This window comes from Apteryx mantelli, chromosome 1, assembly GCF_036417845.1.
Source record: "Apteryx mantelli isolate bAptMan1 chromosome 1, bAptMan1.hap1, whole genome shotgun sequence".
Lineage (NCBI taxonomy): Eukaryota > Metazoa > Chordata > Aves > Apterygiformes > Apterygidae > Apteryx > Apteryx mantelli.
In genome coordinates, this window is record NC_089978.1 from 101,763,999 (window position 1) to 101,788,919 (window position 24,921).

At 42.1% G+C, this 24,921-nt stretch overlaps 1 protein-coding gene across 5 annotated transcripts in view; it reads left to right on the forward strand.

Moving 5' to 3' along the window:
* Positions 1–24,921, forward strand: part of ERG (ETS transcription factor ERG) — a 192,548-nt gene that overhangs the window by 34,067 nt on the left and 133,560 nt on the right. For 3 of the 5 annotated variants that reach the window (XM_067298605.1, XM_067298623.1, XM_067298631.1), the window contains exon 1: positions 3,258–3,349. The exons of 1 other annotated variant lie outside the window; for it this stretch is intronic. The gene's annotated coding sequence lies outside the window, so the exon portion shown is untranslated. Of the gene's footprint in view, positions 1–2,483; positions 2,507–3,257; positions 3,350–24,921 lie in introns of those variants that run through there. One more of the 5 variants, XM_067298613.1, reaches the window with a different exon arrangement.

A 24,921-nucleotide genomic window follows, 5' to 3' on the forward strand; every position in this document is an offset into this window, starting at 1 on the left:
GGCAAAGAGCCACCCAGCTCCTCCCTGCTGTGGGTAACCTAATCGCAGCAGCACCGTTAGGCAAGCCAGGTGCCACTGGTTCGCCTAACAAGGAAACCTCTGCTGGTCACAGCCTGCTTATTTCGGGGAGCGATTCGTTTTGGGGCTGTCTTCCTGCTAGATTTATGTTCTCTGAAGAGGTAAGTATATTAGTGTGAGTAATCTCACTCCATTACCTTCTATAAAACAGAATCTGGGATTTCCTCCCTGGTGAGTATTTACCATAGTGAAATAGGCTACTATTTTCATATTTAACTCATTGGTAAGTCATAAAACCAGCTCAAGTTGTCTGCCCCAACAAGCAGAACCTGCGGGACGGTGGGTCACAGCTTTTACGAGCCCTGGCGGTGTCAATGTGACACAGAGCACTCTGCGTTGCCTCTCGTGCGCCCTCGCAGCCTTCACGTCCCCATTGTGTACCCCCCTTCTGCTTGGAGATCGACAAAATTCAGAAATTTACAAGGCTTTTTAAAAACTGAGATGAAGCAATTAAATCTCCAGCCTGGAGGATGTGAACCTTTAAAGGCCCTTTGCAGAATATCAGAAGAAAGAAAGGATTATATTTAGCAGGTGTGACAGCCCACGCAGGACGTTTCATTGTGAAAGGGCCTGACATGAACCAGGAACCAATACTTAAATTAATATAAAACATCTTGGGGAGAAAGGTGTTTTCTCTTGTTTTTTTTTTTTTAAGTATTAGGAAATCATAATGCTTTCTGGTTTCTTCAAAAGCGAAAGGTCCAAATATACAGGAGTCATCTGGCATGTAAAATAAAAAGGGGAGGGGGAAGGGAGGGGCACCTTAAAAAATACTTGGGAAGAGTTTAGGAGGCAAATGATTTTGGGGGGGGGGGGGGGGATGACCATCTGTCAGGTTGAGAAAGCCTGTTCTGCTTTTTCCTCCCCTGCCCTCACTTGAGGATTTGCACCACTGCTCGCAGATGCGTGCTTTCCCCTGCTCCAGAGCAGGGAGCTCGGAGCAGAGGTGTAGTACTGGGACTTGGGACCTGTTGGTTGTGCTGTCAGGCCAGGGCAGCCTGGGGCCTCCCCTGCGTGCCCCAGATGGGTTTGTGCCTTCTGCTGCGGCACTCGGCACTGCAGCAGCATCCTCGCTCCTGCCACCTCTCCTTTTTATTTCCCTAACTCCCTGAAGACAGAACCCTTCATTCCAGGGGTGCTTTATTCTGATCGCTCTGTTTCTATTTGCGTAATAACCTACCAAGCCTCTAAGTGGAAAACTCGACTCAGTAGTTTTGTGGGGAGGTGTCCACTAACTTCTTGCTTTATTCACCAGCGCGTGCTCCTAATTTTAACCGAACTGCTCCGTTGTGATTTTCCTAAGCTGTGGATTTGATGCCCAAAGGCTCGAGATGTTTTCACGCCCACTCAATAAAGCCACGCAAGCGACGCTATCTATGTATAGCACAGAGAGGCAGCCGCTGCAGGAAGGTGGGGCAGGAGGCAGAGCCCCTCGCAGACATGTAGGCCCAGCCTAGGACTGTGCCCCGTGGTGAACAGACCCCACGGGAACACCAGCGCTTTTGCGCATGCCGGGTGAGCAAATCTGCCGCAGAGGGTACTTGATCCCACTTTGCGGGCATTTTGTCTCTTTGCTCAGCTAAGCTGAGGTGGACATGCAGCACGTTGTTGTTCCAGACCTGAAGGTGCTCTGCTCGCTATTCTTAGCCATTCAAAAATGCATAGTGTGGTAAAAAAAACATCTGACTCCCATGGTTATTCTCAGTGGGAAAGAAGCATGTGGTCTGCCTGAATCTGTGCATTACCAAGTACCCTTTGGGACTGATAGAGTTAAAGGTCCTCAGCACCCACCAGCCCTGGTCTAGGCAGTGTCTAAAATCAGTCCTAGACCCACTTTATTTTTTCCTTAAAAACAGGAAATGGAGCCCTGAAGGCTTTTTAACTGGAGAGAGAGTGAGGAGGGGTATACTTGCTCTATCCATATCCAGCCCTGAGCCTGACCCAGACTTGGGGGTCTCTGTGTGTGTTTTTTTTATTTCTTCTCCTTTTTTTTCCTATTATTTTGGCAGACTTTTTGGAATGTCTGGGAGCTAAGGGCTTTGCTTCATGGAGCAGAATTCTGAAGCAAGAAAAAGAGAAAGTTATAGACTAAACCACAGAAATGTAAACATGTCTGCAGCTAAAATAACTCCACTTTCATTGAAAACACTCCTTGCTCACAATCAGACTTCTGTGTGCTATGCTCAATAAAACTGCATGCTAATAGCGACCAATTAATACATTATGTAGCTCTGCTTTAAAAACCGAGACGCTTTTAATTATTTTATTATTTTATTTTATTTTTAATTAAGGGAGTGCTCGGGGTTTTCTGCTTCGTGCGCCGGCTTCTCGGTGCTGACCGCTAGCTGAGACCCCTCGCCGGGGAAGCGCCGGGGTAGAGCGGCGTGCGGTGCCCGGCGGGGCGGCGGCGGGCAGGAGCGGCGCCCCGGTAAGGAGCCCCGGGGCCGCGGCGCGACGGCGCGCACCGGCGTGCGCGGCTCTGCGCGGGTGTGCGGGGCGTCCGCGGAGCGCGGGCTCGGCGGCGGCCGTGCCCTGCGCCTCGCCGGCCCGCAGGCATCCCCTGCCCGTCGCCGCCCGCCTCCGCGCCGGAGCAGCCGAGCGCGGTTATGGTTGGATGCGGGCGGCTGGCGTAGAGCGGCGGTGCTCCGGTCCGCTCCCTCACTTGTCCTTTTATTCCTGTGTGTGCACTTATTTATTTCATTACATTTCGCAGCCCCGCTGCCATCTGGTTAGAGGCCAGTCTTTGACTTCACGTCGGGTCCTCGCAACAACCGCACGCTTGTTCTGTCCTTTAAAAAACGGTCTTGTTGCTGCTGCCGGGAGGAGAAAGCAGCCGAGCCAAACCCCCTTGCAGGTCCCGCTCACCTCCAGTTCTGTCCCCCCGCGCGGAGCGGGGGCGCCCGGGAGAACCGCCCGGGGGGTCCCCCCCCCGCGGCCACTGCGGCCCCGGGGGTGCCGTCCCCGCCCGGGGCAGCGCGGGGCCACCCCGACGGCCGCGGGGGAGCCGCGCAGCGCCGCGGAGCAGCGGCCGCTCTGCTCCACGATTGGAGAAAGAAAGAGGCTCATTGAGCCCGGGGCCAGCGCTATGGGCTGAGCCCGTCCCGACCGGAGTGAGTCACTGCAATCTGCAACTCCTCCATCCACTCGCTCGCTCGCTCACTCACTCGCTCACGCTAGCGGCGGCCACTGCCTTCACCCGGCGGCACCGCGTCCCTGCCCCGTCCCGTCCCGTCCCGTCCCCCCCGGATTCGCCCCTTCCTGGCCTCGCCCGGTAAGTCCTTTCCCGGGGGCGCCCGGCCGTGCCCGGGCGGCGGCGGGGGCTGAGTGGCACCGCCAGCGCTGCGGGGCGCGGAGGGCGGCGCGCCGTCGGGGCGGCCGCCGCGGGGCTGCCCCACGCGGGATGTGGTGCGCGGGCGGGCGGCGGGCCGGGGGTGCGCGGGGGCTGCGCGGGACCGCCGCCGCCGTCCCGCGGGCGCGCCCGGGCGGCGCTGAGCGCCCGCGCGAGAGGTGCCGCCGCGGGGAGGCGGCCCGGGCCGCGCATTTCCCCGCTTGCGCTCAGCGCGCAGGCTTAACCCCCTCCGACTTTTCTGAACTGTAAAGCCTGCGCGCCGGCTGCTTTCAGGCTGGCTGCTGTCTTTCCAGGCCTCAGCCTCTGAATTTCACCCCCCCACACCCCCTTTTTTTCCCTGGTTCCTAATAGCAGCATTGGTGTCTTTGTAATTGTTTCAGCAATTCATCATTCAATTAACTAATACCTATATTGCCTTTTCAAAAGCTGACTCGCTATTACATGTAGTAAAACCTTCAATTACCTGAGTTGGTCTGATGAGAGTCAGGGCTGGTTGTGGTACTTTAGAGTAAGCGCTTAGATGCAATATGCCGAGATCTGTTTTGGTGGCCAGATGACTTTCCTGTAGAGTTTGGAGTGTGCGTAATCATATTTGCAAAAGCTGAAGTTGCAAGTTCTGACCACCATAAACTTCCATTCATTGCTGCCTTCGCTAAGAACCCACAGTGCAAGTAAACTTGTTCTTTTTTTATAAAATTCTTACTTGTATTCTAAGTGTCATTCTCTGAATTAGCACTGTGCTTCAGCACTGAAGTGATAGTTTGGAAATTACATTCTGCCCATGTAATTTTGAGTCCATTAGGAAAACCAGGATAGGTCTATGAACTGCACATGGAGAAATGTCACATTCCTTTGGTTTAACCCTTTATCCGCTTCCCTGGTTTCATTGAAACAAGTGAAGTAGACAAAGGCAGCTTCTCACGAGGATGTGAAATGTAAACTTTCATCAAGCTGTATGTATCAGGTATGTGATTTCAAACACACCTAACCTAATATAAAAAAATCAAGGAAGAGACGGGTCCTTAAATAGATTGTTTGTTTGACAAGTTCCTAATTAAAAGAAAATAAATAAAGGCAAAATAAACTAAGCCATACTTAACATGGGACAAATATATTTTGATATTGATTATCTATTTCATAAAGAACATTTAAAAAAACAGATATTGTGCATTGAAATTGTAATGTCAGTCCTTATTTTCTGTTTCATACGTATGTATGCAAAAATGGCTAACTTGCTATGCAACTCTGAAAAACTTTGCAAGAAAAAATATCACTACCTCCAAAAGCATGTCTGAGTTTAGAGCTTTTAATAGCATCTGTCCCCCCCCTTCCATGATTTAATCCTAAAGGTTAAACAAATCATATAGTACTGGATAGAGTTACATGTAACAAGAATTTTATAAATGATCTGTCAGTATAAGTTCTAGATGTGATTAGTTGGACTTTTTGCTCCTAAAGTGTTATTCTGCTTGGATTATAATTTATGTAGCTTCTGGCTCCTAAATATATACTTTGATAGCTATATATTAGGCAGCTCTTTCCTCCTATAGTTTATATAGTGGTACTAACTCTGTGACTTCTCTCTCTTTAACAAAGTTTGACTACTTTGTCAGGCGCTGAAGCAATCTGAGTGTACGACTCCACTGAGGAGTTTCAGCAATATCAGCCACGAGCCTAAATACAAATCGTTACGAACTTTGAAGTAGCATCTCTTATTGCAAGTATGATCATTTGTATGTTGATAGGTTAGACTTTTTCTATCCGGAATCTCAATCTAGTTTCCGCAGTTGTCAGAGTTCAAATGGTTCCGTCCAAAAATCAGTACTTTCACCTTTGCAGTGTGATGTGTCTTTGCTACCTGCTCTTCTGTGGGAAGTTTATTTTCTGTGTGCACATGAAGTTGTGTAAACAAATATGAAATCCTGAAATGGTTGTCTGTAATCGGGTTAGTTTGAACATGAGCAAAATACCTGACTATTGATGAGGCAAATCCCTTCCCGTTGTGCTTTCTACAAAGCACCAGTGCTGCACTATCAAAATGTGAGGCTAACTGCACTGGTTCTCCCTGTGCGGAGGAGTTCATTTTGATCACTTCATTGATGTCCGCATATACAGCAGTTTCTTCTCTTGGTTATATGCGCTCCACTGACGATCAAAAAACATGAAGAGCTTTTGCAGTGCTGATGGCATCTGGTAGCTCTGAAAGGTTACATGTTACATTCATTTCCTTCCTTTCCTTGCCTCTGCATTACTAAATGCTAGAGGAGTTATTAGAAGGTAACAACAAAATCTTTTAAAATGTTGGGGCTGAAATGAGCCCTTTCCCCTGAAAAATCTATTGCATTTTTTTCCCCACTATTGGGAAGCTTGTCGTTTTCTTTTAAGTAAGTTTTTCTTTTTTTGAAAAGGCAGCTGTAAGTTCAAACCATACATCTTTTAATCACGCAAGTAGTTTTTGTGGAAACCTCTGCCTTAAATTCTAGAGGGAAGTTGCTGACAGGGGGTATGGTCAGAAGGGGCCTTTTGGGCCTGATCCATATCAACTAAGGCCACTGGTGCAGGCTTAGCCTTGAGTACCTAGTACTGAACCTTTGTTTTTCTGCTGTAGAGCTGTAAAGGTAGGCCAGGGATTCGTTTATACTTTGTATGTCAGCTTTGACATATGGTTGATTTAAAATGCTTTTGTTAAAAAAAAAGTTCATGTTGGTAAGATATTTTCGGCCTCTATTATAACGATGTTTGTCTTTGGTTGAAAGAATTACCTTTTGTGCAGTAACACCACACTCTAGTTTTTCATTATACCCACAACTAGCCGCTTTCATGGCCACTAGAATTTTTTTTTTTTAATTTCCCAATGTGGTTCTAGTCACGTCAGTTTTTACTCAGGCAAATTCTCCAGTTAACACAAGCATTGTTTTGTCTTTTGCCTGGTTAAAGGTTTGAACCACATGAATTTGTATTATTTTGGCATTTTGGAAGATAATGAAATAAGTGGATGAAATCTAATATATTTCCTTAGTAACTTAGTTACACTACTGTAGGTAGAAAACTGGCAGTCTAAAATTGCTTTGCTAAATTTAAATGTAAGTAAAAAGTAGGCAATAGAAAAAAATTAAAGGGTATATCTAAATATGGAGTTGTGGACATATCTGTTATATTTAAACTGCATTTTAACCTCTTCTATTTATATTTAGTGGTATGTGTATAATCTGGAGGGCTTGATTAAATACAAGAAGCGGTAATTTAACAATGAAAGCCAGAGAGTTTATTCTGCTGTAGACATATTGCATGTCCTTGTTAATTGGTGTATACACCAAAACTAAAATGTATACAGTCAGACAGTTTTTATGGTGTTTAAGATCTAAAATGATATTTGATCTAAAGTAAACTTGAATGGATTTGCAAAAAGTCTGATCCCCGTCCTTCTATTGCGAGTATATCTCCTATTAACTTCAGTGGCACTTTTTCTTGCATGGAGTATGAGACTGCATTGTAATGTTCATTTTCCTGAACTTACCTTTCTATGGCACACTCTGAAATACTGCTTTTTAATTTAGAAAACTATTAGGGGAAGTGGATTGTTCTTGCATGCTGCTTGCATCAGATGAAATCCCTCCTTGGCACAACTTCATTCCAATAAGAAAACTTTATTCCAAGAACAAAATAGCTAGTTATTTTTGTTTGATAGTGCATCATATAAATATTAATTGTCTTCCCAAAGAGAAAACAGTAAACATATGTTTTTATTTTATCTGGAGATACAATGTGCTCTGATAGAGAATGGTTTAAAGCTAAGGCCCTCACCCTGTAGCTGCACAAGCCATTCAGTTGAACTCACTGTGACCACTTGTACCTGGGAGACTGCTCTTGTGCACAAGTGGCAGAAAAGCCAGGGACTTTTTTTTGAATTTAGATCATCCGTTTTGTTTTAATATGCACACTGAATGATAGGACATTCAGGTGCTTATTAAAGCATCCTGACAATAGTTTGACTTTCAGCCTTCTCATTGCCCACCAAATGCTGCTGTGCTTCTCTTTACCTTGTAACAGAGAGAAACCTGTAGATTGCCCATGCACTTTGACACTGTGCAATATTGGTAGAATATTTGAAGCTGTTGCCTTTTTTAAATGATGCTCCTGCAAAAGCAATATTGATTTCAGTTGTGTTTCAGATCTTCTGGTTTTGTCAGGTAGCCTGGAACTTGGAACTACATGTACCTGATTAGACGCTGACTTAAAAAAAAGGTTGGCATATAGGAAGCGATGAGCACCAGCAGACTTGCAGTACTGCACAAGGCTACAAATATGAGCTTAAATGTGGTTTCAATCAGCTCAGTTTAGACACCCAAGTTTCCATGTTTTTCCAGGAGGTCCGTAATGAAACAGCCTTGTTTTCTTTTCTCCTCACCTCACAAAAAGGCAGGAACAGGAGAAACAATTCTGATAGATTTTGCACCAGCTGAATAGTTGACCAGTGCTTGAGAGCAATTCTTGGTGTGAGAACAGATGGGATAGCATGAAGGAATTTGAGAGCACGGCCACTAAGTCAGGGACTATTACTTCCTACTAACCCACAACTTCATCTCTAATTAGAGGATGGCAGGTGACAGGCGCTACTACAGCACCTGGGCTGTTGGCTCAGATGCACCGGGGTGGGAAGAGCAGGCCTGACTGGGCTGTGCAGGTGCAGGTGGGTCAAGAGGGAGACTCCCTTCTCTGGTACCCACCCCTCATCCCAATGCATTGCCTGCTGGACTAGCTTCTTTTGCTTCTGCCTTCCACTGGCCTCTACAAGTGATCTGTAACTGTCTTTTTTGCTAATATGAGGCTGCTAGCAAATATATCAGTTTATCAACAGTTGTTTTTAATTTTTTCTAGTGCTGACAGTGGTGAGTTAGGAGTAGCACCTTGCAGCTCTATAAACTACTTAAAAATGTATTGCAAAATCTGATTGACTTCTTCTAATTTATAAATCATGTAGACTTACCAGTCTGAGCTTTTCATAATGCCTTCTGGCTTTGCGCTGTGTTTATTACTTTATTTTTAGGTTATTAAGTATGGGTATACATAGTATATTTGACCTGAATTGACGGAAGCACAGTTTTTTAAGAAATCACATGTATCTTCTGATATGTAGTAGCTATACCGCGTGCAGTTATTGTCTGATTCATTCTGGTGTAATTAAATGTATGTATAAAAATCATATCGATGTATTCTACTGTACAATGTATCTTTTTAGTAGATTACTCTATCCTTAATGAGAACAAATATGAAATATAGCAACCAAAGAAAATTAATTTTCTTAAGTGGCATTTCTATCATAGTTTTTATTTTCTTTATCTGTGTAATTTAGAAAAGTAAAAAGAGCTTTATAAAGAAAAAAGTTTAGTAGCTATGCAGGAGGAAAGTCTTCTAAGGAAATTTTAGTTTTCTAAGAAGGCTTAGTCAATTCTGAATAAACTCCTTAATAAATCTAAACCTGGGGTTTTAAAATTCTGTTTATAAAATGGACTGTTCTCTATAGAGTTCACAAATTATACACAGAGGATTTATAATATAACTATAAAAGTAACATTAATATATTGCATTACAACATATGCTGAGACTAGATTGCAAAATCTGCTTGAAAAAGAAGCTGATTTACAGGACCCATGGAAAGCAGGTTTGATAAAAGTTATCCCTGATTTCTCCAAGAACCACTGTTACAGTGATTTTTCTGGTTATAGTTGACTCTTCAAAGGCTTATAGAGTTTTTTAGCACAAGTTTGCACCTATGGCATTAAAAGCAGATTTGAAAAAGAAAAAGTTAGGGATTTAAAATCAAATAAAGGTATAGTTTGGTCCTGATAGGCATCTTGTACCTGCTTACCAGTTGCATTAGATTTGCCCAGAATGTGAGGCAGGGAATTTGGTCCAGTACTTTTCATTCCTTTGCTACTATTTTTATGTATTTATAACAAACAGTCTGCAGCATGCTGTGTATCTCTTGCAATCAGGAAAAGCCAAATCATCTGTCACCAATATGTATGTCAACATCCTGAAACCACAAAGAGCACCTCTTAGCAGGCACAACGAAGGTTTCATTTCAGCAAAGCAGTTCATCATGCTCTTGAAGGGAAGAGTGTGGAGAAATCTGAACCTGAGCTCTTGATTCTTCTACCTTTTATGCAAACAAGTCAGTTCTACTGTGAGGAGACTGAAAAATTGTTTTATGAGGGTAGGATCCACCTCACCTAACTGCAGCCATTTAGAAGTTAAGCATCTAGTTGACAGTAATCGTATAAGTTCCCTCCCTAGCTAGAGGACAGGTTCATCTTCCAATCTGAGTCAATTATGTTAGCTTGGGGTAAGTCACTGAAAATGTGACCTCTCTCCGTCAGCTTAGATAGGAAGCCTGGTTATGGAACTAGGTACCTTAATTTTCAGATGGCTGGGGTTAAGTGCACTGAATTCTGTATGTAGGGACTGATCCAGGCCCCAGCAACTGATCTTACGGGCACTGAACGAAAAACAAATACGAGTACTGCAGAGAGACCAGATGAATGTTTTACAGTCTGATTGCAGATGAATCTTATTGCTCACTTATTATTTTAATTTTAAAGTTGACTCAGTATGTAATAGTTTCATTTGTAATGTCAAACTAACATTTTACTGTCCAGTTTTCTCACCAGGAATAGAAGGAGAAAAGCCATTCTATGCTTTCTGCAGTATTATCTCTTTTAACTTTGTTAGGAAAACTAGAAAATGAAAACATCAGCCACCATTTTTTTCAGTATTAGAATCTTTCTAATAAGATTCCATTCTGCTCATGAAGAAAATAGAACTATCCATTTCATTTTTTTTTTAATGGTCCAACGTCTCATGCACTGCAAAAAAGTTTTACCTGCCATATAAGTGATACAGCTAGGGTGAATACGTTGCTTAAATCTGTCAAGGCCCACTTATGCAAAGGTTGCGCTGGGAAAGGCCATAAAGTTTGTACCTGGCCCTATGCACAGGAGCAGCTTAAGCCCTGAATGGGATCTTGCTGTGCAAATTTTCTAAGCACTGTGCCAGGCAGAAAAGTGCAGTTTACCTCTGAAGCTGCAGTCAGTCATTCAGAGTAACTTTGCAAGACCTAAGGTGAGGGAGGGGAGAACTTTGTGTTCATTATTTCTTAGTGATTTCCATGACCGTTTATGGGAAAGATAGTTGTAACTAAACAGCAAGCTCAATGCGGAGCAGTAATACAGACTTGAGGGCAGATTTGCTGTAGGCATAGGAGCCAGGGCAAGGGAGCCTCTACTTTCCTCTTCCTTTCATTTATCACCACTGGGTGTGATGTTCCCTGTGTGGCATATGACAGGGAAAGTGATGGGCAGCCAGGCTGTCCCCTTAGCCACTGTCAAGTCCTTGATTCTGCACCTAAAATTTAGTTAACAAGTCTCTATGGGTTTTGATCCAGAATACGATTTATATAACTCCCTCATTGCTGTGTTGTTTCTACAGGACTAAAGAGGAGTGAAGAGTAGTAAAAATCTATTTTGGTCACTAAAGTAAGCAGACATGACTCAGAATACTCACAGGGAACAGATCTGTTGGATAAAAAGGTGCCGTTTTCACATAGTCATTTTTCTGACCATGCCCTTTAAACTCTTACAAAAATAGAATACTTTCTCTGGCACTTCTCTTGGAAAGCAGAAATGTGAGAGCAAGGATGTTTGCTGTACTTCGGTCTCTGCTTCAAAACTGGACAAATTGTGTGCGAGTTTTTTAATGCATATGTAACATATGTTTAACACCAGGAAAAATAGAAAGAAGACATTTGAATTTTGTGGGGAGGGGATTTGAGTTTGGATAGTTTTAACATTTGTAGTGGGAAAAGTGTGATTCCTACTTCCTGTCTGTTAACGGTTGGATGAATTTTGGCTAGCTTTCTGCACTGATTTCTGGCATCCTCATTTCCCTGCAGAAGTACAATTCTGATCAGTAAACTAGTCTGAAGTACAGTGAGCCTCCTTTTGACCATTGACTTTGGGTTCCTCTTAGGCTGTGTAAAGTGAGTGGTCTAAGCTAAAAATGAGCCTGAAACCACATTGACGTAAGCCGTAAGTGTTTATGGGTCTGTGAGGAAGCAAATCATCACTGGCAACCAGAATCCCAAAGTGGTAATGTTGATATTCACGTGAGATGAAAATATTCCCTGCATCGGCACGCTGAGCACCCCATCCAACTCCTACTGAAGTTAATCAAGCTTGGCTCTTCTGTGCCAGCCGTTGAGCTGCCCCAGGAAGATTTCAGTGGCTATAGACTCTCATCTGCATTTCATTGTTTGCTATGTAATCAGCGAAAGGATTAGGGAGGCAAATGATTTCGCAAAAAGTCACTCTCAGCTAAGTAGGTGATACTGAATTTTTGAACTCTTGTCTCATTTTTAGTGGTTTGGTAGGAAGCTGGTCCACAGAAACTCAAAACCAGTGATGTCCTCTACCACACGCACTTAAGGGCATTTGTCAGTCCTGTTCTCCTTTGGACCCGTTGCTCTCCTAAAAAGAAAAATGAAAAGCAAGCACATTTAACAGTTTGTTCTGTATTTACATTTTCAATTGGTTTTATATGGAAAAAATCCCAACAACCCATAAATTCCTCTTCCTCCCCTGTTCCAGAATAACTCAATGAAAGAGTTTGGAAACTCTGAATTTGTGGTCTGTGGATGAAATCTCCACGTTGCTGAACTGACAGAAGCTTCCCAATTGGCTTCTGGGGGGCCAGAACAGTTTAACTTCAGTGTTTCTTCCTAATGTTTTCACTGGGCATGGAAAACAGTGGAAGTGGTTTCACTGTGGTGAGTTCCTAAAGTTGTAATACCCCTCAAGGACCACAGAATTTAAAGGCACTGCCGTTTTAGCTCAGGAAACAGGCATTGCTTTTCCTCTTGATAAAATTTACCTTGTTCAAACTCACAGAATTTCCACTATCTCTATGTATGGATTCATCTTTCATAGATTAAGAGACATGGGCCATACACCTGTAGGACCGCCTCCTGCTAAATCTCTGGCCTCCTTCCAGTCCCTTGGCAGCAAGGATTCAGTGGAGATTTGCTGTCAAGGTCTCCTAATTTAATTCCTCACATGGCCCATAGCTTTCTACTGCAGGGGAATCCTAATTTTTCTGTTTTAAGTCTGAAAGGTGCTTTGGATATGATGACATTTACAGCCAAATCGCATCATGTTTCTTGTATTAGCTCCTTTTTTTGGAGACAGGTGATTTTAATGGGCAAGAAAAGAGGAGGAAAAAATGACAAGTAATCCAACAGTGTAAATGCAGAAGAATGAAAGGATATGAAGATAGACTTCCCTTCTCAGCCCTGTTCACATTGTTCGATATAGAGCTGAGAGCAGCATGGGGAAACTTAAAATTGTAGTTGCTATCTATTGAGTATAAATTTTCAGTATTCAGAATGCCAGTATGGCTCCTGTTATCAATGCTGAAGCAGTCTTAAAAGGTGGACTCCACAAAAGGAAGAAGCAACACAGCAAAATACAGCATGCAATAAAGCACCTTAATTTTCCTTCCATCACAGACTGACCACGGAGGTTACACCTAGATGCAGAGGATACACCTAGAGGTTTCAAGCATGTAACACTGTGGAGGGGTTTAGCTGACAATGCGCCAGGGTTAATGCTTGGATTCAATGTCCCATAGGTGAATGTTTCTTGACTACTATAAACTGAAGGGCTAGCTAAACTTTTTGGAAGTCTACCCCCAGATTTTTTTGTGCCTGGCTCAGGTTTGCCAGGGGCAAGTGGAATGAATGAAGAACTTAGCTTTTAGGTAAACAAAATGTTATTGTTGTACTATTATAATTACAAGCATTTTAAATTAGATATTGACAGCAGTTGAGAGCCAGTTCTTAACTATGCCTGCTGGCAGGCAATGAGATGTCTACCAGCTCTTAAGGGGGAGCCTTATTGCAGGCTGTGAGAACTCATTAACCAGCTAGTCTACGGCAGTGTTATTCAACATATGGTCTGTGGTCTGGAAGACATTAGAAAGTGTTTTGAGAAATAATTGCGAAAGAAAGGTAGAAATAACCCCACATAGACAGATTCACATTCCTGCACCATTGGTAGGTATGTGCCTGTGTCGGCAAGGAGCCCTGAGTCAGCAAGCTGGGCTGAGCGAGAATTGCTTTAGCCCCCCTGCATGACTCCAAATGGATGGATCTTGAGTAACTGCGCATTAAGGGAACCTTTGCTTGATCAAACTGATGTGGAGCAAGGTCTAAAGAGAATGAACTCTCTGGCTCTTCTTTCTAGTATTTTTGAAGCAAAGGATGGGCTAAAGGATCTTGCTTCTACATCCGTGTTGCTAGCCGTAATGACTGCTAAAGGGAAACGGACGGCAGCAAGCCCATTTCCTTCACAGTGGGAGGAAAATAGTAGTTCAGGAGACCATTAAACATTAGAAATACCTCTACAAGGTCCCTAAAAAGATACACTCCATTTAGATTAAAGTCCCATAGGGCCAATTATCTTGGAAGAACATAAGAACTTAAACAAAAGCTGAGTTAGGTATGGTGCCCACCAATGGCTTTGAACAAAAATGGATGCAGTGAGAAAACACTTGTGTATTATGAAAGTGAGAACATTTAGAGTAGGTCTGTGCAATAACCAGCTTTTACTGTTCCCCTAGGATCGGTGTGCACAGGAAATATCTGTGGCATGCTTGCTTTTCCTGGAGATGACAGCAACCCTTTGGCAACTACTATATAATATGTGCTTGATACTTTTAAAAATGTTGAGCTGTTGTTTTATGAATGTGCTTTGATTTTCTTGTGCCAGAGTCTTTATGCTGAGCTCTCTGCCTTTTCCAAACTTTCCCATTCCCATTGAGAACCTGGACATTTATCTTCCAGTGCCATTAGTAGCTATGACATTTTTCTCAGTGCTAGTATTGGGATGGGGCTTGAGCAAAAAGGGACATGATCTCTGCCTTATGATCCTTGTGTAAAAATAATATCTATGGTCTGTTCTAGACTATGTCTGGGTGGCATTGGGCTTCTGGAGATGGAGACATGACTTAACATCATGTTGTGCCTGGAGGGTCAGGGCACACAAGCTTGAAACACTTTGTTTCAGTTAATGATTTTTAGGAATGGGTTAAGTAACTTCCACAAGACCACAAAGCAGAGCTCAATGCGAGCAGTGGGGTTAAAGTCTGCCTTTGCATCAGCTACCTGACCACAGTTTTAATTGATCATTTAACTATTTTGAATTGACTTGAGAGTTGTAGTGCACTAAACTTTTATGTAAGGGATTTTGAAAATGAGCCAGTTCTAAGACATTGTCACAACAAGTTCCTGAAAGTGTTTACTGATGCAAATTACCACATGGTCTTGAAAGTGCATCTTTAATTTAACATAATAAAAGAACTTTCTTAAGAGAAGACACAATAACCAGTCTGAGGTCTAATAACTGAATGTGCAAGCCTAAATGGTTTTAAAATACTACTTGCTTACATAAGAATCATTAACCTTGTAACTGATAATGAGAAAAATGCTCATGCCATTAGTGGTTTACCACTTTGGTTCCTAAAGGATAAAAACAACTTCATAAAAGAGACCACAAACTGTCCATTTTCAGCCTCAGTGCAGGGCAAATGCTTCAGAAAATATGAAACCCATCATTTAAAATAATAATTTAGTATTTGTGTTTAGGAAACATGGTCAAAATACTCTTTGAACACATCAGAGTGCAGTGATATGGGGCTGCGTGGCTGCAGCGGAGTGGGGAGCCCTGATGGCATGCTGGAAGGCCCGGCCCCCTTGTTTCCTTGCCTTTGTCCCCTTGGCCCCAGCTATTGCTCCCATAGGGAGAAGTACAGGTGCAGCCTGTGTCTTACAGTGTGCTCCGGGTACCCTCACCTGGGCTAGTAAGTCTGTCTAACTCACCTTCCCTCTGGCAATGGTACGGGGCTGGTGAGGCAGATGAGGAGAGCATGGGATCCTTTCTGTCTTGGCCCAGATATCACCTGTTGCAAGAGTAGATGGGACTTTTAGTGTTCCCTTGGGGGAAATAAATGATTCTGGGTTTGGAAGATGCCTAGTGCCTCAGGGCGTTGCTGGGACTTGGCGGATCAGGAGCAGCACCAGCAATGACAGTACAATCTCATTAATTTGTCCGTATGGGTCTACAGCTCTCTTTTCTCTGAGGCTGGCCCCTTGCCTTTCCTCTGCACCCCTTTTCCCCACTGGGCAAATGAGTCTGTACTCTATCTCCTGCTCAAGTTGGTGGAAGGATTCACATTGACTTCAGCCAGCCAAAATCAAACCCTCAAAAAGACCTGGTGTTTCCTCTTCTGAAAGTTAAACTTAGGACTCAATGCACTGTATTTTTGTCTTGTTTTTAGTAAGGGCAGCTGGAGGTTGAAGTGTTCTCTCAGACTATCTCTGACTGTAAATACAATTACAGTAGGTTTTATTGATGTTTCATGCAGCCGTATTAAATTGACAATGATGTTTGCTCTTATGTAAAAATGGAAAGTTTCCCCTGCTTCCCCTGTTAAAATGACTGTTGTGCCTTCTCCAAAATGAAAATCAATCAAAGAAGGAACACAGCTGGGCAAATGACAAGAGAAACAGAGCTGTGCCAAGGTGAATTTTTATGGAAATGCTCTCTGAATAGTATTTCCATGAAAAGGCAACTTACTCACAAATGTAGGCTGCGTTTTCATGAGGGCAAGTGTAATGTACCACACCCTGAATCTGACAAGGTCTATAAACTTTTCACGTATTTTAAATTTAGGCAACAAAGAGGCCGTATTTAAGACACAAAGGTTTTCTTCTTTACTGTAACGTAATCACGTTAGCCTCAAGGATGGAGAAAGTAAGCTAAGAAAAGAAAAAAAAAGGATGTTTATGGAAGAAGCATTTAAAATATAAAGCTAAGTTAACTAATATATTGAAAGGGAAATTTTCTGTTTCATAAGAAATCTGACTTTGACTTTCAACAGCATCCTAGTTATGACAATGGCTTATAAGTTTGTATCAAACTGTGTGGTGGTTCCCTTAGTAAAGAAGGATGAGTGGTGTAAAAACTGCAAAAACTTGTTACTGTTGATGACACGGAGATTTTTCTCATTCACTTTAGTAGAAACAGGATTAGGGGAAGAATATAAAAGGCAAGAAATGAAGGATGATTGATGTTAGTGCTCTAGGAACAGGAGAGTAAAAAAAAGCAAAATGATAAAAACATCAACATATGCTTGAAATCGTCACACTTAGATCTGCTTAAGCGTATATTTTTGGAGGTGTTGTAGCCTTTTTGATGGGCTGCTTTCCAAATGGCCTGACCAAGTTCACTATAGACTATAGGCTAACTGCAGAGCTCTTGCAAAAGTTGATTTTTGGAATCTATTCCTTTTCCCTTGCTTCTGGGATTTTTCAGTTTATCCCAAGCAAGGTTGAAACATGCTGAGAAATTCTTGGGACAGACTTGGAATTTTCCAGCTTATTCCTGGATGTTGCTTTTTGAAAAAGATGGGAACACATTATGTTTTTTTTTTTTATTTTATGATAGCTTAAAACTTGATGTCACTCCTATTTTAAGAACAGTAATCTGGGGTTTTTAAACTGACTTGATTGTTTGCTTTTCCTTTTGACATTTCCAGTGGTAAGTTAGATGTAATAACACTAAGCATGTTCTTGTATCATCGCCTCAAAATTTGTTACCATCAAATAGAATATGACTGTGTTTTTGCTATTAAGCATAAAGGCATTTATCAGATGATGCAGTTTCTTCATAAAGGCCAGTAATGGCAACCGTATTACCAAAGACCTTTGAAATGGGTAGGCGTTGCCTCTGATAGTTGGGAAGTAGAGGTATGTGAATGCCATTTCTTTTAAACAGTATTTGCCAAAAACCAACCAACCAACCAAACAAACAAAAAAAGGAAAGGAAACTCAAAGGGACTGAATCTGAGAGTCTATTTGGTCATGGCATTAAAAAGAGAAAATGTGCTCTCTAAGGGGCCAGCATTTCTGTTGCTTCCCATACGGATGTATTTCTGTTCCGTACATCCCAGGCAGTTGTCTAGCTAGGGATCGATTGCAAACGTCAGCGCATCTTGGAGGGGTCTGGCCGCTCAAGTGTGTGCACAGCACCTTGCAGGAACGAGCCCTGAAGACGCCAAGAGGAATTGCCTGCTAGCAGCGCTGGGGAGCACATCCCTGTGCACAAGGTGACAGTGGGCAGTGTCCTTGCGCCTCTCGCTCAACCTCCCAAGCTGGCATGAAGCCCGTATAATAAATGTAATAAGCCGTGGAAAATACATCAGTAGCATGTGCTGACATCAGCAGAACACACATGAGGACTGCGAAAAGGATGCTGTTACCCCCTGTTAAGTTGCGCAAGGCTTTAATCCAGCAGAGAGCAAAATATTAACCCTTGCAGAGCTCTCCCAGGGAGGAGGGACAGGGCAAGCCAATACTTTCTCATTTCTTTGGGGTTTAACTTCAGAAGGGCTATATAAGCATAGAAGTGCCATGGGGGAACAAAAGCCCAAATAGTTCAATAAATATTGCTGATGACAGTGGCTGTCCTGGGATGCGTGAATACAAGGCTGAGTTCAATCTGCTGCAGTCAATAAGCTGTTTGTGTTGTGCTTTCATGGTCTGTGACGTCAGAAAAAGCATCGGAGTGAATTATAGCCTTCTGTTTACTCTGGAACTGTTTATAATCCCTTGTGTAGTAGAAGACAAGTTTCACTACAAGAAGCAATTCACAGAACATTCTCCTTAAAAGAAGAAAAATCAGTTTATGTCAATGTATGGCTTCCTACTATCTCTGGTGTATCCCCTGCCCTCAACATAACTTATGAACGTATTCACACATCTTCTGCTTAGCACTAGAAAAGGGATATTACATCTTTAGACTATTTCCCCAGTGCTTTTATTCTTCAGCCCACTACAGGAAGGGTTCATAGAGTGTATCCAGAAAGATGTTTTTGTTCCCCCACCTTGGATTTCAGTCCCAAGACTGCCAATTAAATTATCCCATAAATCCTCCATTATAGGTAGTAAAACCTAATTTTAGATTTCCTGCCCACTCTAGTGTCCTGCCTGATTGCTACCAGTTGGATAGAGGCTCAACCTGTTAAGCAGACAATTGTAGTGAATTGACTGTTTCTTTCTGTGCCACATGTGGAGAACTTTTTAATATGTGGCATTTGGTCATAATTCTCTCTGACTGTTTTCTACCGTTTAGTCACTCAATTTTTTTGTAAGGCTGCAAAGTAGACATCTGTAATTTATTCTTTTGTCAAAAATTTTTGTGAGAGAAAAAGCTGTTATGATGCAGATTAGGAGGAATGTTAACCTACCTGCCACCACTAAAACAATAATAGTTTAAAATTAGTTCTTATATAATTCCTGCTTAAAAGAAAAGCCCTGTATTAATAGAGCTAACACATTCCTGTGCAAGCTGAAAATATTTTAGGTCAGCTGAAAATAAATGTATTCTTTCAAATATATTAGCTCAAATACAAATATATTATTTAGCTGTGAACAGTGCTAATTTTCTTGAGGGCAGCTTCTGCCAACCGTATTCTCACTGAGGAGCACTTTAGTTCACATATATTCTCAGGAAAGATTCACATTTTATTCTGAGGATAAACAACCCCTAGCTTGGTCGTCCTCTTCATAAACTTTATTGAGGACAAATAGTAAATAAAGTGGGCTTTGTTGTCACACAAAGATATTTACCATGTGAATAAGGTGTAAGCATGTGCCCGTTCATGCCCAGATCTTTGCTAAAGGGATGTTTGTACTTAATGTGGGGCACTTCTTTTATTGAGATTCAAGAATTCAAGGATCTGTCAGTGTGGAAAACTGAAGCCTAAAATACTGAGAAATTAATGCCTTTCTTTGTCTCTCTGCTAGTTTTTGTTGCTGTTGTTATCTTGGTAAAATTCCTAACTCATCCAAATCTAAGGTTTTAATACTGTAGATATGTCTGAGTATATCTCATACCTTGACAAAACACTGTCTTTTTGAATGTGACTATATTTCCTGCTTGAATGAATTGGCAATGTTTTAACAATCCTGTGTTAAATCAGGAACGTGTGTGGCAGTCAGCAAGGGGCTTTTTCATCTGCAGAGCATAGTGACAGGAAGTTGTAGAATTTAATTCAAGAGATAAGGTGTGTATAATCTTACGGGCATTTGCAAAAGGGAAAAATGCGTCTAAGAGAGGGGTCATGCTAAAGCAGAAAAGACTGCTTCTGGGACTAACATAACGTGTGTGCAGAACCAAGATTTTCCCGCGAGATGCAGCTTCTGGGGTCAGTCACTGGGCTTGTACAGATGCACTCCAGGTGAATCTGTGGGTGACAGCCCTAAATGGAGTTGTCGCTCTTGTACGATGGCACTAACTCATGGCTCAGAAAGCAGAGTTTTGGAGGGAAGGACTGTGGATACAGACAGGAGCATTTCTCTTCGATGGGCAGAATTCATTTTTTTAGTGGTCTGCACAGAGCACATCAGCCACATGTGCATTTAGTCTGCGAGCAGCAAAACGAAGCAGCCCAACTTTGGCACCACTCTCCTCTGTGGATTCTCTGATGTCTAATTAAGGGCACTCATTTCTTAGCTCTCCCCTCAGTAGAGGGTCTAGCAAAATCTCCCTGCTTTACCCAGCTGTTGCTTCCCCCGCTCTTTAACGAACATAGTATTTTCAACCCTATTAACCTCTTGCAAAAGTTGGGAAAAATTGGGCAATCATTCCTAAGCTGCTGGAAGAAAAGGTCAAGAAACACTCATTCATGCACACAGCATGATATCTTAAGTCTCGTTTCTTTAAGAACTGGGCCAAAAATGGAACTAAAGTGGTTTCCCTGCTGAAAGGATCTTCTCCACCTAACTTTGTTTATTATACTGGGACTGTATGTGGGGAGATTATCATTTGTTGAGTGATCCCTGAAGCACTGTATAAAAGATAAAACATACATAAAGACTAACAAAGAAAAGAAGAAAGAAATGTAGGCCTCCCAGTCACAGCGGTGTTCCTTTAATGATTGATGAAATATTATATGTATTTTTCCAGTGATATTATTTGTACCTCTAGGTATTACAGGCCATCCAGGCAAAATAAGAATGGTCACCTTCATAGGTACTCACCAATGGAGAACAGACAGATGGTTTGTTGGCAAATATAGAAAGTAGGAAGCAATCTACCTGTTTTCTGTACTAAAGTTATCACTCTACCTCATGTAATGCACTGAGTGCAAGAGTGATGGACAGTGCTGTTCAGAATACAGAGCCCTGTGATCTACTGAATTTCTTAGTTGTGTGATTTGGTCCAGAAATCACTCCTTGTGGCAGAATTGTGCTGCACAATCAAAACTTTAAGTCCCTAAATACAGTGGCTATAAAGAAAACCTGAACATGTAATCCAAGTGACTCTAACCATTCAGTAACATCTATGTCTCTGTAGCTAGCATGGGAAAATAATTCTTCAAAGCAAAGAGAGCATCTGATTTATCTGTGGAGTATAATTCTGTAACCTAGTCATGGCATGTTAAACGTCAATACTGTAAATTATTTCTCAGTTGAATTTTTGGTATCAAACTGCCAGCAACAGTCTCATCTGTGCCAGATGTCACAGCCCCCCTATATAGCATCTTCTGCACTTCAATATGCATTTGTTGTATATAATTTTTAATTTAGGAGCAGCAAAAAATGGAGATAATTTGATACCCAATTTAGTAACACTGGAAATTTTACACTGATTGTGCTGGGCACTTTCATACTTATCTCATTAAAAAATATTATCTCTTTACATTGAACTGAGATTTCTGCTAAATATCCAACATTCTGTATGGGAATGCTTGTAATTTCAGGTATCTGGCTGCAGAATTTGGACTAGGCTTGTGTCAAGCCTATGCTGTCTTGAATATGCTACTGTTATCAGAAAAAAAAGGTCTCTCTGGTATGCTAAGAAGAGGAGACGTGCTGGAGTTTGTAATTTTAGCATTACAGATTCTCTATTATTAATAGACTAGTGGGGATTTTTCCAAAGACTTCTATGAGTCACAAGAGCTCCTGTTACTAAATTTCATATGCTCATTTATTTATATAAGTATACATCAGGTCTTATGGTCTTTTCAGCCTAGAACGAGCCAAGATACTGTAAGCGTAAATGCAGTTTATGGAGTTTTGAAGATCATAAATATCTCTTTTAACATCTGATTTATCTTGAACTGTGCACATCTAAAAAGGTGTCTCAAAATAAGGAGAACAGGGACATATGCTGCTCCCTTGGACAAACTATGTATTTATACCCAGAATGAAACCTTGGCAGAGAGTAGTTGGAATTAACTGACACCACCAAAGCAGTTCTACTTTATGTACTGCAAGGTTATGTTAGTTTTAAATGTTCATTTATTTTGATGATTAAGGGTACAATTCTGTTCCCAGCAACGTCCCAAGTGAAAATTCCTGTTGATTTTCTAGCTCCACATCATTATAGGAATCTGATGGGGAAAATTTGCACATCTGTGATGAGAAGCTGAGTTTTTTGCTTTCCCATGTAGGCACTAGGAGTTCAAAGCTTGTGAAGGGCATGCTTTTCTTGCTGGAGCATGATTGGGGGGGCATGCTTGATCCCCGGTTCCACTCGTGAACGCTGAGAGCGTCCACGAGCAGTGCCAGAGCTGCTCGCAGCCTTGCAATGCTGGCTCCTACTCTGGGAACTCAACCTCACAGCTGCAAACAGCTTCGAGTCTGTGCTTGTCTGCACCGGCAGGCTGCGGTCCTGGCAAGTGGTCAGAGTGTTATTGGAGCGCTATCAGTGCTCTTGCCCTGCTTCTGCTGGCCCCTCTGTGACTGCACAGAGTTGGCATGAGAGCCGCTCATCCTGGCTTTTATTCCCAGCAAAGTTGGTCAGTCTTCTGCTGGTAAAGTTGGGAGGTAGTGAAGTCTGGAAAGCAAAGACATGCCTACCGTGCAAAGGAACAGCAAGACACCCAGTCCCATTTACAGGAGTCTGGCTTATTTCTTTCCTGTGGCTTCCCCCAAATAAGCAGAAGAGAGAAAGTCTCAGGCAGAGAGATATATAAAAATATAAAAATATGAGAACAGGAGTTTCAAAGGAGGGGTTTTGATAAAATAACAATTATGTGTTCTTCACTTCATTTCCCCCTTCCAACATATATTTATCTGGACTTCATGACATCTTTTTGTTTTTGTACCATGCAGAAGCAGTCCAGCCAGACCCCAGCGATACCAGACCTCAGTGTACAAGTGAGCCAGCTACAGACAGCTGCACATGGAGACTCCTCCATGCTGGTAAATAGCAGGCAAAGGGATGTCATCAGCTCAGTGGTTTCCTGAGCATATCTACTGCTACCAACCCAGCAGGCACACTGGTGCTTCCAAGGGTGGCTTGGTGGTCACAGATCAAGATGCTGACATTTGACTCCTCAGCTGTTTGTACGGGTATTTTCCAAGGCTTTGTTGCTTTGGCCTTTACTGCAGGGGATCACACAGCTGGCAACCTGTCCTCTTCCTCCATTGCCATCAGCAACAGCTTTGGATGTCTCATATTCCAAACACTCAGAGAGGTCCTGGAAAACTGAATGACAGCATAGCCATTAAAAAGAAAGAGCTGAAAAGGAATGCCTGATTTAATGTTGTTATTGAGACCTTACTGGGTTTTAGAGACTGTTTTACATCAAGGTGCTAGCTAGAAGAAAAGGAAGAAATGAGTAGTGTGCATGGAAAAAGAAATCAGGACCACGCAATGGTCTACATTCTGTCAATCTTTCAGTTTCTTCAGATTGTTTACACTCTGAGTAGGAAGCCAGCATTTTTAATGGTATATGTGTCAGCCTGAATTTCTGCCCTTTGCTGCTAAATGATTTTACTTCATGATTTGTTCTGTGCAAAATGCAAGAAAAATGTAGCTGCATACAAACAAAAGTTCATGTAAAACAAGTGGCTAAATGTTATGTATATCATAATAATATGTTAGAGTAATTTTTCTTTAAACTCTAATCAAGATATTCAAAATAATTAGTGAGTTTGGGTGTTCCTTGTTTTCCATTTTGAGGCTTACTTTTAGCAGATGAATGCTCAGGAGTTTTTGAAAATTTGCCCTCTCTCTTGTCTTGATTGGGTTCACAAAACCACTAGTCTCTTTGGAAAACAATTACTTGTACTTTTAGATTTAGTAGAAAAATAGATACAGATTCTTGCTGTCATGGAAAAAAATTGTAAGAAATTATTTGCACTAGTATTTACCTTTGGCTGTCTTTTCTTGCTATCTCACCACTGCTGAAGTGGAATGAGAGACAAATATTGTCTTCTTGAAAACTAAAGGTGGTTAAGAATTGTCCCCATCTCATTTCTTTCAGCCATGGTAAAAAAGTAAGAATTCAGAGTATTCTGATCAGTTGAATGACAGTAATAGGAGTGTTTTCAACAAAATGAAACAACACAGTTTCATTTTCCACAAGTGAATGAATGTGATGCATCAAGGCATCAAGATGATGGTGATAAATATGAGGAATATCGCATCTGAAGGTGCAAAATGCAATGTCTGATACAAAGAATTCTGAAAAAAATATTTTATATTAGGTTAAAATGATAAAACTTGCTGAATACATTCTTGTCGGTAGGCAAACATGAGACAACTTTGCATATATACTTCTTTTCTTGCAGAAGGTCGGTATGGGCATAGCTGGCTGTGCACCCCATTGTTAACTAGGCAGGGAACTTTCTCCCTTTAGACCTCATGCAGGTAGTAGAGAGTTGCTTTTCTACTGAGTAGTGTATGTTGAGCTGTAGGGTACCTTCAGGTATGCCCTCTGCCATGCTCCCTCTCTGTGTGCCTGTCATAAAGTAAAAGCTATTTTTGCAAGATAAGAGAGGAATTAAAGTGACACTCTGGTCATAATAATCCTTGGGCACACTATGCATGTAAGACACCCTGTGCTGTTGTTACTTTACTCTGAGTGGTGTAGTATTGAACAGACTGGCAGAAAGTAGAGTACTGGGATATCCTCCCTAATCTTCTGACCTGACAGCTGGCAAATGTGTTCCTCTGCTTTTCTTCTGCCATCCTCTCTTCTTGCCTTCCTGTGGAAAGCAACATCTTCCTTCAAGAAACAAGTTTTCTCTTTACTTGTCTCTAGGTCGCCTCATACACTTTATGCTCTTTTCCTTTATTTGGCTTCTACCTGATGACTGTAGCAGAGGTAGCCTGTATCCAGAGGGCTTGTTAGTTAAGCAGGGAATCTGCCTATGAAATTACTCCCAGAATGAGCTTTTTCCAATGATTACGGAAAATTACAACAATAAAATGGGTGCATTATTTACCTGCTAATTTGTGTCAGTGCAAAGAAGAGCATGCTAGATGGGAGGGTGTGATCTGTGCTAATTTCTAACAAGCTTGTAACTAGTATCCAAGGCATAGGTTTAAATTTGCGTAATTTGAGATTCAGGTACTTGAGGTATC